The sequence below is a fragment of the Triturus cristatus genome, chromosome 4_2 (genome assembly GCF_964204655.1).
Source record: "Triturus cristatus chromosome 4_2, aTriCri1.1, whole genome shotgun sequence".
NCBI lineage: Eukaryota > Metazoa > Chordata > Amphibia > Caudata > Salamandridae > Triturus > Triturus cristatus.
The window spans coordinates 179,916,766-179,932,011 of NC_140586.1; positions in this window are offsets into that span (position 1 = coordinate 179,916,766).

Consider the following 15,246-nt stretch of genomic DNA (forward strand, 5'->3'; position numbering starts at 1 on the left):
CTTGCGGGTGTTCCCACCTTGAAGGACGAAGCTATAGAGGGATATTCACAACTAAAAAATAAGGTTATTCATTGGTTAGGACAAAACCGTCCTCTCCCCTCGTATATTAACGGGGAAATTTTACACGTTAGGCGTCTACCATGGCTGGGTAATACTCCAAAAAACATAAATGGGGACATTATTCTGATCAACTTTAGGGACCCCAGAGCCGTCAATCACATCTTAAACTGGCATACAAATCATAGGAGCTCCTTTATTACTACTTGGGAATTAACTTATTTTTTCCCTAGACCTAGGCCAGTCTCCACCTCTAATTTTGGAGCTCCACGTTGTACTCAATCTAATGCTTTGATTTCAATGAGAAATCGTTTTGAGGTGTTAGCTAACCTCGAAGATGTAGATTGACTTAATAACAATTAGGCCATGTTAATGAGTCCCTCTGAGCCATTGTCTGACCCATTTCTTTTTATCAATGAGATAAGAAATCCACAACAGGAAGTAATTTCAGATATTTGTTCTAAGTATTCAACCGTCTCCGATCTTTTATTAACAGCTAATTGCCCGATTTACCCCCAGGGAATTACGGGGAGTTTATTCTCCTGGAATATCGCCGGGGTTGACTTCCAAACTGGAATCCGTAGATTGGATCTGTTTTGTTAATAACCATGATCTATGCATATTCCAGGAAACTTGGTCATGTGAACCCTGTTTTGTTCAGGGATATCTGAATTACTCTGTGCCGGCTTCAAAGGGCCCTAGGGGAAGACCCATGGGAGGCCTAACAATATGGGTTCGCCAGTGTTTAAAGCTGGTTATTAAAGTTGTTGATACCAAAAACCAAGATATCCAATTAATCAGATTGGATCTAGACAAATTAGGTAGATTGGATATCTATAATGTTTATGTCCGGAGTAATAAGGGGGGGAGGTCTGATGTTCTAGTTGCTCTAACCACTCTGCTTGACACCCACTCTTTAAATAATAATATTGTCATTGTGGGTGATTTAATAGAGCATTTGAACCCTTAATTAATGACGATGATTTATTCGGTGATGAGGAGGATCGACAATGGGGTGTCGATCCTCCTCAGGATTGACACCCCTGTCGATCCTGAGGAGCTATAACAGGAGGTCCATTACCCTTGGCAGTTCGAGTGTTAGGGAAAACATAGTGTGTGGAGGAATTTCCTCGGCGATACTCCTCCATTTCCCATACAGTTCCTTTAGCTTATGGATCTTCTTCTTCATCAGGGTAACATACTTTATTTAGGTGAGCATTAACTTCTCCTACACCAAAGTCAGTAATATTAGCAACATGAGTAGCCCATAGCAGTGCAAACCAGGCTCTGCAGGAGCCATTCTGTGAAAACGGCAGAGGAATAAAGGGCGTTCCTCCCTTTTTCTGGTGGGCTGGCATCATTCCACACACCCAACAGTTGGTAGTGTTCGTAGCATTGTGGGTGTGATGCAACATCTGAATGAACGTATTGTTGAGATAGGACATTCTGTGCTTTTTCTCATGATAAGGAAGAGTGAAGTAGTGGTGTTCAATGGGGACAGGAGTAGTAGCAGTCAGTAGATTTCGAGAAGGAACTACTCCCTCTACAACCCATGTTATTACAGCGATCAGAACAATAATCAAAGTGAGTGCAATAATGAACATAGTCTTTCGATCACAGACTCTTGCAGCAGTTGATTTCTTCTCCGTAGGCATATTCATTTCGATGTTGAAAAACAGATGGTGCCCTAAGGTCCTGGGCAGCCGTTGGTTTCTTCACTGAGGTGGAGATGAGTATCACTAAAAGAGTCCCCCCCTTTGCTACTCAGACTTTCACTAACCCAGGACAGTGGCTCAAACAGTCTTTTTCAGTAACAAAGTGTCTTTCTTCCGGGACTGCAGCTGATATCAAGATGTACCAGGAATCGTGTGGTCCGGGAAGACTTCCTCAGATCCTTCAAGTGATGCAGCTCGGCCTCTCTTGGTGTCCAGGATATCGCGGTGATCTTTCAGCGCAGCAGAATCCACCAAGGCGAACTGCACTCTCTTGCATTGGGTAGAATGGACCCAGTTCTTCCGATTGGTCAGTCAGACTGCAGTTCGGGTCGTCAGAAGAACTTGCTCATGTCCGCGCCACCAAGGTTCCAGGCTGCTCGACCTCTGGAACACCTTCACCATCACCTGGTCACTGGGCCACAGATCATGACCATCACCTTGCGACCTGTCTGGAAGAGCTTCTCGGACCTGTTGATGAATAGAAAGCAAGCTGTCAGTCAACTGTGACAAGTAGACACTCATCAACACCTGGGGAACATCATGTATACGGCGTGGCTTTGGGACCCCCCAAATATTCATGGGTCTGCCAAAAACATCCTCATATGGTGTAAGGCCAGATTGAGTGTAGGGTATCGATCTATTGGAAAGCAATGCTAAGGGCAGGGCATCAGGCCATTTTTCACTCTAACAGGCACCAAAGACACAGCACCGGTACCCTAAACTCTAGTCCTTCCCTAACTCCTGTGTTGCCCTGCTGGCGCACTGCTCTTTCGTCGGGGCCGCAGATTGTACCTAGTGTGCCCAGGCACCTCCTTATCAGCAAACAAAGGTTCAGACTTGCATTCACTTGGGGGCCGGGACTCAGAGGCCTGATGCACAGAAACTGGAGTATCTGAAACAACCCTTGTTTCAGAGGGGGTCCCCTCAGGACAAACATCCTTGCTCTTGTTATCACTCTGTGCTTCTCTTAGCTAGGCATAAAAAAAAGAAACAAAGCAAGGAATCAGCTCTCCGTCCTGATTTGTGACCCCGTCTTTCACCCGAGAATTATCCAACAGTGGTAGGGGTACACGTTTCTTCCGGCCTTCCACCTTCACCGCTGTTATAGTGGCCAGCAACACCTGCGCTGGGTCCCTTCACCTTGGCTCCAAATTAGACTTGCACTTAGTCCCCTGGTTGGATCTGATATCCTGGCCCCTCTGGCAATGGTTGTAGGGCAGCAGATATCTGTTAGTGAACAGAACATACAAATAATCAATAAAAATAGGATATTAAATTTCAGAAATGCCCCTATATTATTCTTCTGAAGAACCTAAAAAAAAGGAATTTAAAACCAACTATTCTTTTAACAAACTTGTACTTATAAGTCATAGAAATCACGATACAGCTTCCGCTTTGTGAACCTTCACTATTGTGCAAAACTGCAGACACCTCTAAAATTATTTTCCTTGCATAAGAACAACCATGTTTTGCGCTTATGACCATGCTCTAATATTATAGGTTTAGCGGGAAACTCTAAAACTGTGAATGTAACAGAGATCCATATTACATGAATAACTGATAAATTAAACATAACCTAATATGTACATGAATTTTCTAGCAGAACATTCTGGCAGACAAGAAACAAGCAAAGAACATTTTGTTCTTAGAAATGTGTGGTAAGGGCATATGGGCATCTTTCCTAGCATTGTGAACCATGTGCATCATACTTTTCATGATCCGGGCCATGTAATATCATATTCAGGAATTTCAGGGGAGAAACCTATTCACCAGCTCTAGCAAGGGCTGTCAGCTCGATTACATAGGCTAACTTATGAGGGACTCGGTATGCCTCTGCAACTTATGTAGTGCTGCAATAACAACAATAATGGTTTTGCCACCTGGGAATTTGTAACAAAAACCACCGATATATAGTTCCCCTTAAAGGTCAAATAAGGGAACATCAGTCTAATCTACCCATCCTTTCATCCTTATCCCATTCAAATGTTATCAGTTTACAAAATAGAGGGGTAGTAACATGGCGTATTTATTTATTCATTTTGTTAATTCTAACAATTTGTTCAAACAGTATTACTTTAATAGCCAATTAGACTTGCACCGGTGAGGTGCTTTGTCTATATTTATTCAAAAACATATTCACAGCATCCTGTGAAATGAATGACTAAAGCGAGCCAACCGATTGTCTCATGGGCCATTCCTAGACAGCTCAGACAGGCAGGAGAGAGAGAGAGAGAGAGTACACAACAACAAGCTGCCCTGCGTACTTTCCACGCAGAATAGCTCACAATATTACACATAATAGACACATAAACCAAGATAAAAAGACACAATAATACATATACCAAGCACAAAAATCAAAAAAACAGTGTGTTACTTAATTTGGCTTACCCTTAATTTGCCCAGGTGCTAGTCTCCAACCCCCCTTTGACAGTAGGTAACCTCAGCAGGTGACCTCCTGTCGACAATACTTACCCCCTTTGGCAGCTGGGCACGAACAGACTTGTAGGAGGTAAATAACTAGGGGAAACCACACCAAGGAGGCCATGTCCAATACTATTGGACTGTACCACTTTGTAAATTTTGCTGTACAAGCACATTGAGCTAACGAGAAAATATTAATCCAATGACTAACTACCAATTCCTTTAGCTTATTGTGCTGTTTAACTTGATGGTGCATTAATGTAAACTTTATTTTATTGTCTCCTCATCTGGCACAGCAACCTTAAATTTAAACCATTATTCTGCGTGCATGGCAAAGCTTCTCTCTGTGTTAGGAACTGCACATGTCCCACAGACGCAACTGTCCCTTCTTCTCTCTTATGGCTTCATAGAACCTGCCTAGTCTTTTGCCAAAAATAATAAGCAGAGCCTCCCCTCTCTCTCTGCACTCTGGCCTCCTCCTTCGGAATGTCTACCAAGGTCGAAGTGCCAGAGCAAGCCTGCCAGAAATAAACCCTCCTTCGTCCGCTCTGGTATCTCCCCACTTCTTTGTCATAGAGAAAGAGAGCACATTCCTACATGCACTTTTAAAATACGTGTCTTTCTAAGTACAGAAATACACAGCACTGTTTAAGTTAAACGCGCATTCTTCTTTACATTTTTCAAAAGTTGCCCTTTTCCTATGTAAAAACGAATGTACATTGTTACAAGTATTTCTGATCAAACCATATTTTTATTTATGTATTATTATTTATGCATTCTTCAAAATTTAAAGTGTAATTCTCCCAATGGCATCTGCAGAACACAATGACGACAACAAACCAAATTGAGCTCATTCTGGACATTTTCAAGAAGGGGCCCCACACTCATAACACACAACACAGCTTGCTGAGGCAAGCCATTCTTACACAAAGAGCACAGTCGCTACTCACTCAAACAAGTACTTCACACGCATTACCACCGGTGTCAGTCCACAAACTTCATAGACACTCAAACACACAATCAAACCACAAATCAACACCAGTGCAAAAACAAAAGGCAGCCCACAGACTGCACTCAAACCAAACCAATTGTAAATCATATTTACAAACAAAAGAGCTCTCAAAAAGCAGTCCATAGACTGCAGCAAGACAAGTAAACAGCCCAAAGACCGTGCCATGTTCAAGAAGACAGGCTCTAGCCCCAGACCTTTTCCAAAATACGCCGAATTACCAGTTGGTCTTGCAGAGTGTTCGCAAACACTCTGTGTCTTTACCAAATCATACCTATTCCAGAAGGCATGCCTATTACAGGGGTCCACAGACCCACCCATACAAGATAGGGTAAAACCCCCAAGACTTTGCAAGAAGAGACCGAATTACCAATTGGCCTGGCGGAACACTCAAGAGCGCTCCGTATCACCTCTTATGATTTTTACTAAATGCAGGCATGTTCTTCCAAGTATTCCTTTTCAAACAAATATCCTAAGGAGAAAAATCCCCGCATTACCTGCCTTTATTTATTGCAATAAATAAACAAACAAACAAAACCAGAATCTTGGCCAAGCAAATCCAAAATGAATAGTGTGGCTTCAGCGACTTTACCATACAAAAGTCTCCAGCCTCCAACTGCCAATCTCTTGGTTGACCTAATGGTCACTGCAAAAACGTGCACCAAAGGAAATCTCAGTTGGACCGGCCACCACCCGGAGGGTCAGATCAGAAAAATCGGAAAAGTCACTTCGGTCTGCAAAGACCAAGGTCTCCTCATGCAGGGTACTTTCTCAGCAATATTCCATTCCTCTGTCAAGACCACTCCTTTGGGCGGCCACGTCTCCGATGAGCCCCACGAGTCGGGCGCCAAACTGTGGAAATTAGCCTCTTTAGGGGCCCACCGGTGCGGGTGTACACCCTTATCTGTCCACAGGTCCTTAAACCAACAAAGAAGAGATTGGCACTGATGCTGGAATTCAAAGAACAAGTTTATTCACTCATGAGTGGGACTACATCCATATAACACCCTCAAGTGTTCTAGGAGGTAGTGACTTGAATAAGTAGACCATGGGTCTTATATTCTTAGTTTGTTGCAGAGTAAGCATGGAGGCTCAAATAGAAGGTACAGTTCTTCACAGAAATAGTTATCGACAAACATGGGCAGATGGATTACACTTAGTCAGTGAAGTGGGAGGTGAAACACAACTGCTTACATCAGTAAGACATGATGGTGTTCTGCTTGGGTTTTCGGATCAGGTGGAACCCGCTCAACAGAGCCTTTCTAACCCAAACCAGAACGTTACCCCCTCCCTAGGGCCTTTTTACACCTAAATAACCACACATATATATGTACCACCTAAGGACAGGGAATTCCTATTATATATATATATATATCAAGACCTCACAGCCTCGCGGTCTCAGACAGACCCAGAACCTCCTACCCAGACGGCAGCTACAGTCTCGCGGTCTCAGGCAGACCCAGAACTTCCTACCCAGACGGCAGCCACAGTCTCGCGGTCTCAGGCAGACCCAGAACTTCCTACCCAGATGGTAGCCACAGTCTCGCGGTCTCAGGCAGACCCAGAACTTCCTACCCAGACGGCAGCCACAGTCTCGCGGTCTCAGGCAGACCCAGAACTTCCTACCCAGACGGCAGCCACAGTCTCGCGGTCTCAGGCAGACCCAGAACCTCCTACCCAGACGGCAGCCACAGTCTCGCGGTCTCAGGCAGACCCAGAACTTCCTACCCAGACGGCAGCCACAGTCTCGCGGTCTCAGGCAGACCCAGAACTTCCTACCCAGATGGCAGCCACAGTCTCGCGGTCTCAGGCAGACCCAGAACTTCCTACCCAGGCGGCAGCCACAGTCTCGCGGTCTCAGGCAGACCCAGAACTTCCTACCCAGACGGCAGCCACAGTCTCGCGGTCTCAGGCAGACCCAGAACTTCCTACCCAGACGGCAGCCTTAGCACGAGCTCATCCTATTATTACCGTAGTACACGACAGGGGAATCGGGATTACTATGTATCAGATCACACAAAGACTATTAGTTGAGCACAACCTGTTCTTTAGTTCGAGGGGCTCTTTTCTCCCTCATTCAGTTACCACTTACCTGATCAGGATTAACATCTGTTCATGTCAAGTTAAATCTGACTAGAAGAATAGGCTATCCTCCTATACAATGATACACAACACATGCTAACTCACGACAAGCTAAATACTTTATTTAAGTGCCACATGCACACTCACAGAATACATCATATATACAACCTGCAAGGAAAGTAAAAGGTTAAGTTACACACTTCAATAGAAAGGGGTCGACATCACCTTAGTCGTATGTAGCCTGTGCTCAATGGTCATCTAGGTTCCCTTCTCGTCTGTGCCTCGGCTTCGCCTGGAAGTCACACCTCCGCAGTCGCGGATCTACTCCCTTCTCCCTCTCCGAGTCACTGGAACCTCTTCCTCACCGGCTACTCTCTTCTCTTTAGATTCAAGTTCGTCATCTGTCTTCCCTGAAATAAGTAGTAGCTTTTCTGCTAACGGCCAAGTGCCGCCTATGGACTAGAAGCAAGTGCCCATATCTAACTCAGACTTTCACTAATATAGAGGTGCATTCTCTCATGGAAAATTCCAGCCCGAAACCTGCCGCCCACCAAATTCCTGTACCTCCCCGTGCCAAGGACACGTTCCCAGCCGGCCGGCCTGATGTAGTGTCTTCGGCAGGGGAAAAATACACTCCTTCGATAAGGGCCGGCCTGAACCGGTTCTCTCCGAGCGAATAACACCTCATAACTAAAACATCACCCTTCACCTAGAAATGTCCCAAGCTGCCGGAGCAGAAAGAAAGATGGAGTCTCTCCTGTCTGAGGCCTACCAGGCCTGAATTCAGCACGACTCCATGAAATACCCTCACTATAGGACAGGTTATCCTTAATACTAACGAATCTATCCCCTAGGCTATGTATGTAAGCCCTGATCTATGGGGAGGAGCACAGGATCGTGTCAAAGTGTCTAATAAATAGGCTCTACTCACTACTCTAATCCTTAGACTTGGATGGAAAGAGACTGAAGTCATATTAATCACTCTACAACACAAGAAGGCCGGGAAAATCGAGCAGTACAGATGGACAGTTACATTTTCAAACAGGTGCATTCTAGCAGCTACAGACCTCTCTGAGCTCATACATTGCTTGAGCTTAGAATAGAAGGAGTTAACTAAAGCTGATGACTCGAGCAGAATAGAAAGTCAAGCAACAGTGAATGATAACAGAAGAATCACACGGCTTAACAAAATGGATGCCACAATCAAGATGCCTTCAGCTCATGCTAACATCAATTATGTTCGATTTCCACACCCTTACCCTGACTAGAAGCAAGGGCCCCTATTGGAACAAAGTTACCTACCTCTGCCAACTAGAGACGATGGGCCCGATTCACAGAATTAACTTAAGACAAAATCCTAAACTTAGTACCATTTTGGTATTCATAGAATGCACTTACTACTTCTGGTATTCACAGAATAAACTTACTACTTTTGCGATTCACAGAATAAACTTACTACTTTTGCTATTCACAGAATGGATTTACGACTACTAACTTTACGTCCGCACTCGGGCCGGAAATCCCGGCCCGAAGGCGGAGCTTCTGGCCCGGAGGCGGGGCTTCCGGCCCGGAGGCAGGGCTTCCGGGCCAGAGGCGGAGCTTCCGGCCCGGAGGTGGGGATTCCGGCCAGTGGCGGAGATTTAACCATGACCAAAATCTCCACCTCTGGGCCAGAAGCTCCGCCTCCGGGCCAGAAGCTCCGCCTCCGGGCCGGAAGCCCCACCTCCGGGGCGGAAGCTCCGCCTCCGGGCCGGAATTTCCGGCCCGAGTGCGGACGTAAAGTTAGTAGTCGTAAATCCATTCTGTGAATAGCAAAAGTAGTACGTTTATTCTGTGAATCGCAAAAGTAGTAAGTTCATTCTGTGAATACCAGAAGTGCATTCTGTGAATACCAAAATGGTACTAAGTTTAGGATTTTGTCTTAAGTTTGTTCTGTGAATCGGGCCCTCCCATTTCTAACATTGGTGGTCAGCAGTGAGGATCCTGGACTTGCATTTGTGATTTACATACAGTGACTGGTGTACACTACTAGTGAGTGCAGACCATTATGCAACCACATACATCTTTCAAGAGTTTTTCCTTGGAATTTTTTGCATTGCATCTTGAGAACTGCCAATTTTCACCATGAGCAAAGCAGGATCCATTACATCTGTGGATATTGAATTTGAAGAGGAGAGGGTTGATACCTACACTGTGCCACAACTTAAAACCATCTGTAAATAATTAAAAATCTCCGTGAGAGGCTTTGCCAGGAAAGGTGCTGAGGGCCTGGCTGGAAGCAAGGAATGTCAGTGGACACACTGAGGATCCTATGGTGGAGGGGGAGAATTTAGAAGGGCAGCAGGATGGGCTAGTGGGCCTAACTGGAGGGGGAGTGCCTCCCAGGGAAGGCAACAGTGTGTCTTGAAGGGACCTGTCTTCAGATGAGTTGGAGGACAGGGAGAAAAGCAGAGTGCATGAGATATGGGGAACATGGCGGCTGTGGGCTAGACGGTCGCGGTCGTGGGTGCCATTAGGGAAAATACAACCATGAGAAGAAAGCTGCTGACGGGAGGAGGAGAGTACACAACAAGGATTTACCAATTTTTATGGGATGCCGGACCTGCGGGTCCCTTCATGGGAAATAGGCGGTCCTACTGGGAGCCAATTGATTGATTGTTGTTCCCCGGGGACGCGGTGGAAGGAGGCGGCGAGAAAGCTCCTACGCTCCAGGGAGGCGGGTGGCTGTACTGGGGGCAGAGTCAGAACAAGTCGAGGTCGCCAGCAGTTCTCTGAGAAAACGGAGAAGACTGCTGGAGACCGGGAATCTGCGCTGGCAGCACGGATGTGGAGAGAGCTGGGTATGAGAGTGGGGGACTTCTTGCATATGGAGACAGGCACTACCAAGGAAGGTGAGACTGGAGACAAACCCTCCAGGTATACTCTGAGGACTAGGAACACTGGAGGAGGTAAGGCGAATTTTCGATCTGTTTTGTCAGACTCACCCCCAGGGTCAGCACAAGGAGCTAAAATTATCGCTAAGGGGAGGCGAGGTCGGCAAGGTGTAGCGAGCCTCCAGAGCAGAGGAGAAGGAAAATCACCAGCTAAAAATAGTGGGAATAAAAATAAAATTACAAACGTACCCATCAAAATCAAAATCACTCCCTCACTTAAATCAGTATGCAGAAAGATGGCTTGGGTGGTGCAGTCCCAAATATGGGTGCAGACATTCTTAGCACCCGAGATAATTGAGAGGAAAATGCAACAAGCATAAATAAGAACACAAATAGCTGTGATACATCCCCAAAACAGATTGAGCCCAGCCAAAATTCAGCGACACACAAAGAAGAAGTTGTTACAATTCCTGCTAGTAACAGGTTTGATGTGTTGGCACTAACGGATGTCCCAGGAGTGTCAGAACAATCTGACAATGGCTATAGTCAGAGATGTGTGGAAGTGGCACATTTTGCAACGACCCAGGGAAACTCAGAGGATTTTGCATGTATTCTACTGAGCCTGAAAAACAAAATTAAGCACTGCTTCGAAGTCTCAGAAGCAAATCAGGTAGGTATACAAGCCTCCTGCTTGGAGCTAACCCAAAAACTAGATGAAGTCACCCTCCGTACTAAGAAGTTAGAGGAAGAGGTGGTTATGGTAAAGCAGGATGTGACAAAGAATGCATCTGAGGGCCAAGCAAAATCAAACTTTAAGGGAAGATCTTGAGAGATTGGAAAATCATTCCTGAAGGAATAATTTGAGATTTCTGAACATCCCAGAAGCCGAGGAGGGGTCGGACATGTATGCCTTTATAATCAAGTTGTTACGGAACACGATCCTGAAGAATAAGAAGGATATAAACTTTGAGCACGAAGAGCTCACAGAGAGCCTTTCCGTTGCAACCCCCAAAAGGGTTAAACCCAGGAAGATACTTGTGAATTTCCTCTCCTATACCATCAAAGAGGAGATTCTTAGCGGGACCCTAAAAACAATCCAAACTTAGTAGATGGTTACTCATTTCAAGGCCTGGGCCAAAATTCCGTTCCGCTCGCGGAAATTGCGATAATTTGTAATTTTCGCGTTCCGCAGAAAGCGCGAAAATGTCAAAATTTCCGCAATCCGCATCTAACCGGTAATTTTTTTCTTGCTTGCGCTGTAAAAAATACATTCTCGCATGCGCGCAATCGCCTTACCTGAATCCCCGCGTTCGCCGACAAGTTTTCCCAGCCCGGTCGCGTTCTCCACGAGATGTTGGATTGTTGGTAGCCATTTTGTGCTGTCTCGCGACAGTTCGTGCCCGCATTAACGTCATTTGTCGTGCGATCACGTCATTTGCCCCACGATCACGTCTTTCTTCTCGCGATCATGCACCGCAAGAGTATGAGAAGATTGAGATCTCGAACACGTCATTCTCCACCTCGAGCGAGAGCGTGAGGACGCGGGCACGTCTAATCGAACGCGAAAAGGAGAAAGAGACCCTGAACATGTCATATCCAACGCGACAGGGAGCAAGAGAACGCGATCAAGTCATTTTGGACACGCCATCGACATCCGGCGGAAGTAATGTGAAGCTCGAGAATTCGAACATGTAAAATTTTCAATTTGGAGAAGAATATCAGCTCTAGCAGCATGAAACCTTCTGCAAATGATGAATTTGGATCAAAACAACTCCTCAGATTGACATTTGGCTGTCCTTTTTTGTGCAATGAGTCCTTTTTTTTTAAAAGGTGGGGAGAGGGAGGAGGTGCCACAGAATCTCCAACTTCCTGTTCCTGTCCAGCAGGCTCCTCCCAGTGCTTTGTCCATCTCCTGCTCATTCTGCCTTTGGATTTTGAGCTGGAAAAATCACTCTTTTTATCGGCTGCATCATTGCAATTGGATTTGAGGATTTTTTAATTGGATATTTTACAAGTAAGTGGTTGTTGTGTCTGTTTGATTGTGGGCATTGCAGTTGTTGTAACTACAATTTATTTTTGGTAACTATCATCATTCCTTTTTTTTTTAAATGTTGTGGGTGGTAGTAGTCAGTAGTAGGCCCGTGCTAGTCATGGCCTAATGGGTGTGTGTGCATGATGAAGCAACTGTTCCTTTGGTGTTTTTTTAATGTATTTCATTTCCAAGCATCATTTAGGGCCTGGATGGCATTGGATTTAGTTGGGAAATGTGTTTTTTTGGGGTGGGCTTTCTGATGTTGTTAGGCCTGCCCATGTAGCCATTTTGAAGCCTAGGCCTGCAAGCTTGCCTGGCCTTGTCTGCCAACAGGCCTGCTTTCATCCAGTAGGATCAGAGCAGGTACCACAGCTTTATTAATCAAGTGTTTTCTGTGTGGTCTGGTGAATTTAGACATCATTTAGGGCATGGGTGGCATTGGATTGAGTTGGGGAAGTGTGTTTTTTTGGGGTGGGCTTTCTGATGTTGTTGGGCCTGGCCATGTGGCTGGTGGCCATTTTGAAGCCTAGGCCTGCAAGCTTGCCTGGCCTTGTCTGCCAACAGGCCTGCTTTCATCCAGTAGGATCAGTGCAGGTAGCCACAGCTTAATTAATAAAGTCTTTTCTGTGTGGTCTGTTGCCTTTAGACATCATTTAGGGCATGGATGGCATTGGATTTAGTTGGGAACTGTGTTTTTTTGGGGTGGGCTTTCTGATGTTGTTGGGCCTGGCCATGTGGCTGGTGGCCATTTTGAAGCCTAGGCCTGCAAGCTTGCCTGGCCTTGTCTGCCAACAGGCCTGCTTTCATCCAGTAGGATCAGAGAAGGTAGCCACAGCTTTATTAATCAAGTGATTTCTGTGAGGTATGTTGAATTTAGACATCATTTAGGGCATGGATGGCATTGAATTGTTTTGGCAAGTGTGTTTATTTGCGGTGGGCTTCCTGATGTTGGTTGTCTTAAAGACATGCTTTTGTTGTGTGTTGGTGTGCAATGCATGCACCCTGCAGACCTTTTTGGGGCCTGTGAATGTTCGTATTTGCATTTTGTTGCATTAAAAAGGCAGAGCAGTGTGCTTTAGCATGCATTCTTTACCTGGCTTTTATAGGCCTTTTGTCAGCTCCTGGTGTTTCCCAGGCCCCCTGTTTGTGATTTGTGAGTGTCCATGTGGCTGGTGGCCTTTTTTTTGTGTTGGGAGTTATTAGTGTCCTGCTTTTGCCATATAGGCCTGCATGGTTTCCCTATTGGCTTACGGCTTCCATCCATCCACCCCCTTTGCCAGCAGCAGCTCCATGGATGCTGAGATGCTCAAATAATTTAATGGCAAATAGGGTCCACCCCACTTCCATTACATTTTTATTTTGGTGGTTCTTATTAATTTTCCTATCCTTCCTGAGAGTGTAGTGTGTGACTGTACACTACACAGTAGTATAACATAGCCCTTGTTGAAAAAAAGTCATAAATGGCTAGACTATATCTTTTGTTTGCACTAGTACAGTAGTAAGTAACTGAACCACAACAACAAATGCAACATTTCACTGATGTTCTTCTCCTGTCTTATTTGCTTTTAGGTGCACAAAAAGCCAGAGGAGAAGGTGTCATCAGCATCACCCGGCTACCCGTTGTACTGCCAGCCAGACAGAAGTCCTGCTACGCATCACGTCCACGTGTGACCAGAACTTGTTGTGCATCTGCATCCTGCCTGACATCTGAAGAAGATGGCCCCAAAGAAAGGTACCAGGTCCAGTACAAGAAAGTTGCCGGTGAGAAGAAGGAATAGAAAAAGGAAGTGCCATTAACCACGACTGGTGGTGTGCCGGCCAATGTTTTTTTTGGCACCAAAAAAGTTACGCCTGCAGCGGCGTTGTCCGGGAACCAAGCTGGGAGCAGCACCTCAGCACCAGCGGTCCAACCCCACCAACCTAGGCCCAAGGGCTTTAGTGTCGCAGAGGTAGCCAGTCTACTAACGAGCAGCGATGTTGAAATGTCATTATCGCAAAGTAGTACACAATCAATGCAGGCGCAAACTCAGCAGATAAGTGTGCAGGCGCAACAAGAACAGCAGCAGCCGCAACAAGAACAGCAGCAGCAGCAACAAGAACAGCAGCAGCCGCAACAACAGCCCACCGTAGTAGTTGTTGCTCCTGACGTAGGGGCATTTCAGGAAATCGAGCTTCCTGCAGACAAAGTAGAGCAAAGTCAAGCCACTGTTTCAGAAGATCTATTGTCTTCCAGACCACCAGCAAGGAAAAGGAGGCTTAGTCCATCATCTTCTTCTTGAAGCCCCGCTTCTGATGATCGTGATGCCACTTGGCATCCACCAGCTCAGTCTGAGAGTGATGCACGCCACAAGACAATGCTTCTGAAAAGGAAGGTCCCAGAAAAACTTAGAGCTATGGAGATAGATGTAGAAGAGGGGGGTGATGGTGATGTTGATGAAGACGATCCAGTCATCATGCACATCACTCCTGCCCCAAAAGGATTGGAGACCAACATTCTGACCCTATCCAGAAAGGCTGCTACTGAGCGGGATGTAGCACGGATATCACCAACACAGGTTACACCACCACTACCTCCAGCTGCCATATTTTCCAAGGCCCGGCAGGGACCTACATCCAGCTCAACCATCTCAGTAGGTAGTGGTAGTAAAAGTCACAGTGTAGCTGCACCGGGTCACATTCCAAGCACACCCTCCAGTTAATCTGGTATTGAAAGTGGTACATCCACCAGTGCCAGAAAGTTCTCCTCCCCAGTTTGGGACTTGTTTTCTGTTAGCACCAAGGAGGAGAACGTTGCTATCTGCTCAATTTGTCGACAAGGTGTTCGGCGGGGTAAGCTTGGTACAAACTATGGTACCAGAGGCCAAGCAAGTCATCTCAGAATACACCACACTATCGTGTGGGAGAATCACCTACTTCAGTAAAAAGAAAGTAGAAAAACTCAACCCATTGAAGTTGGTCAGGAAGAATCGGGGAGCGATATTGCGGTGGAAGGTCAAGAAGAGGGAGGCATTTCTAGCCCTGTCCCCAGTAGTGCAGTGGTACCGCCCACATCCTCCT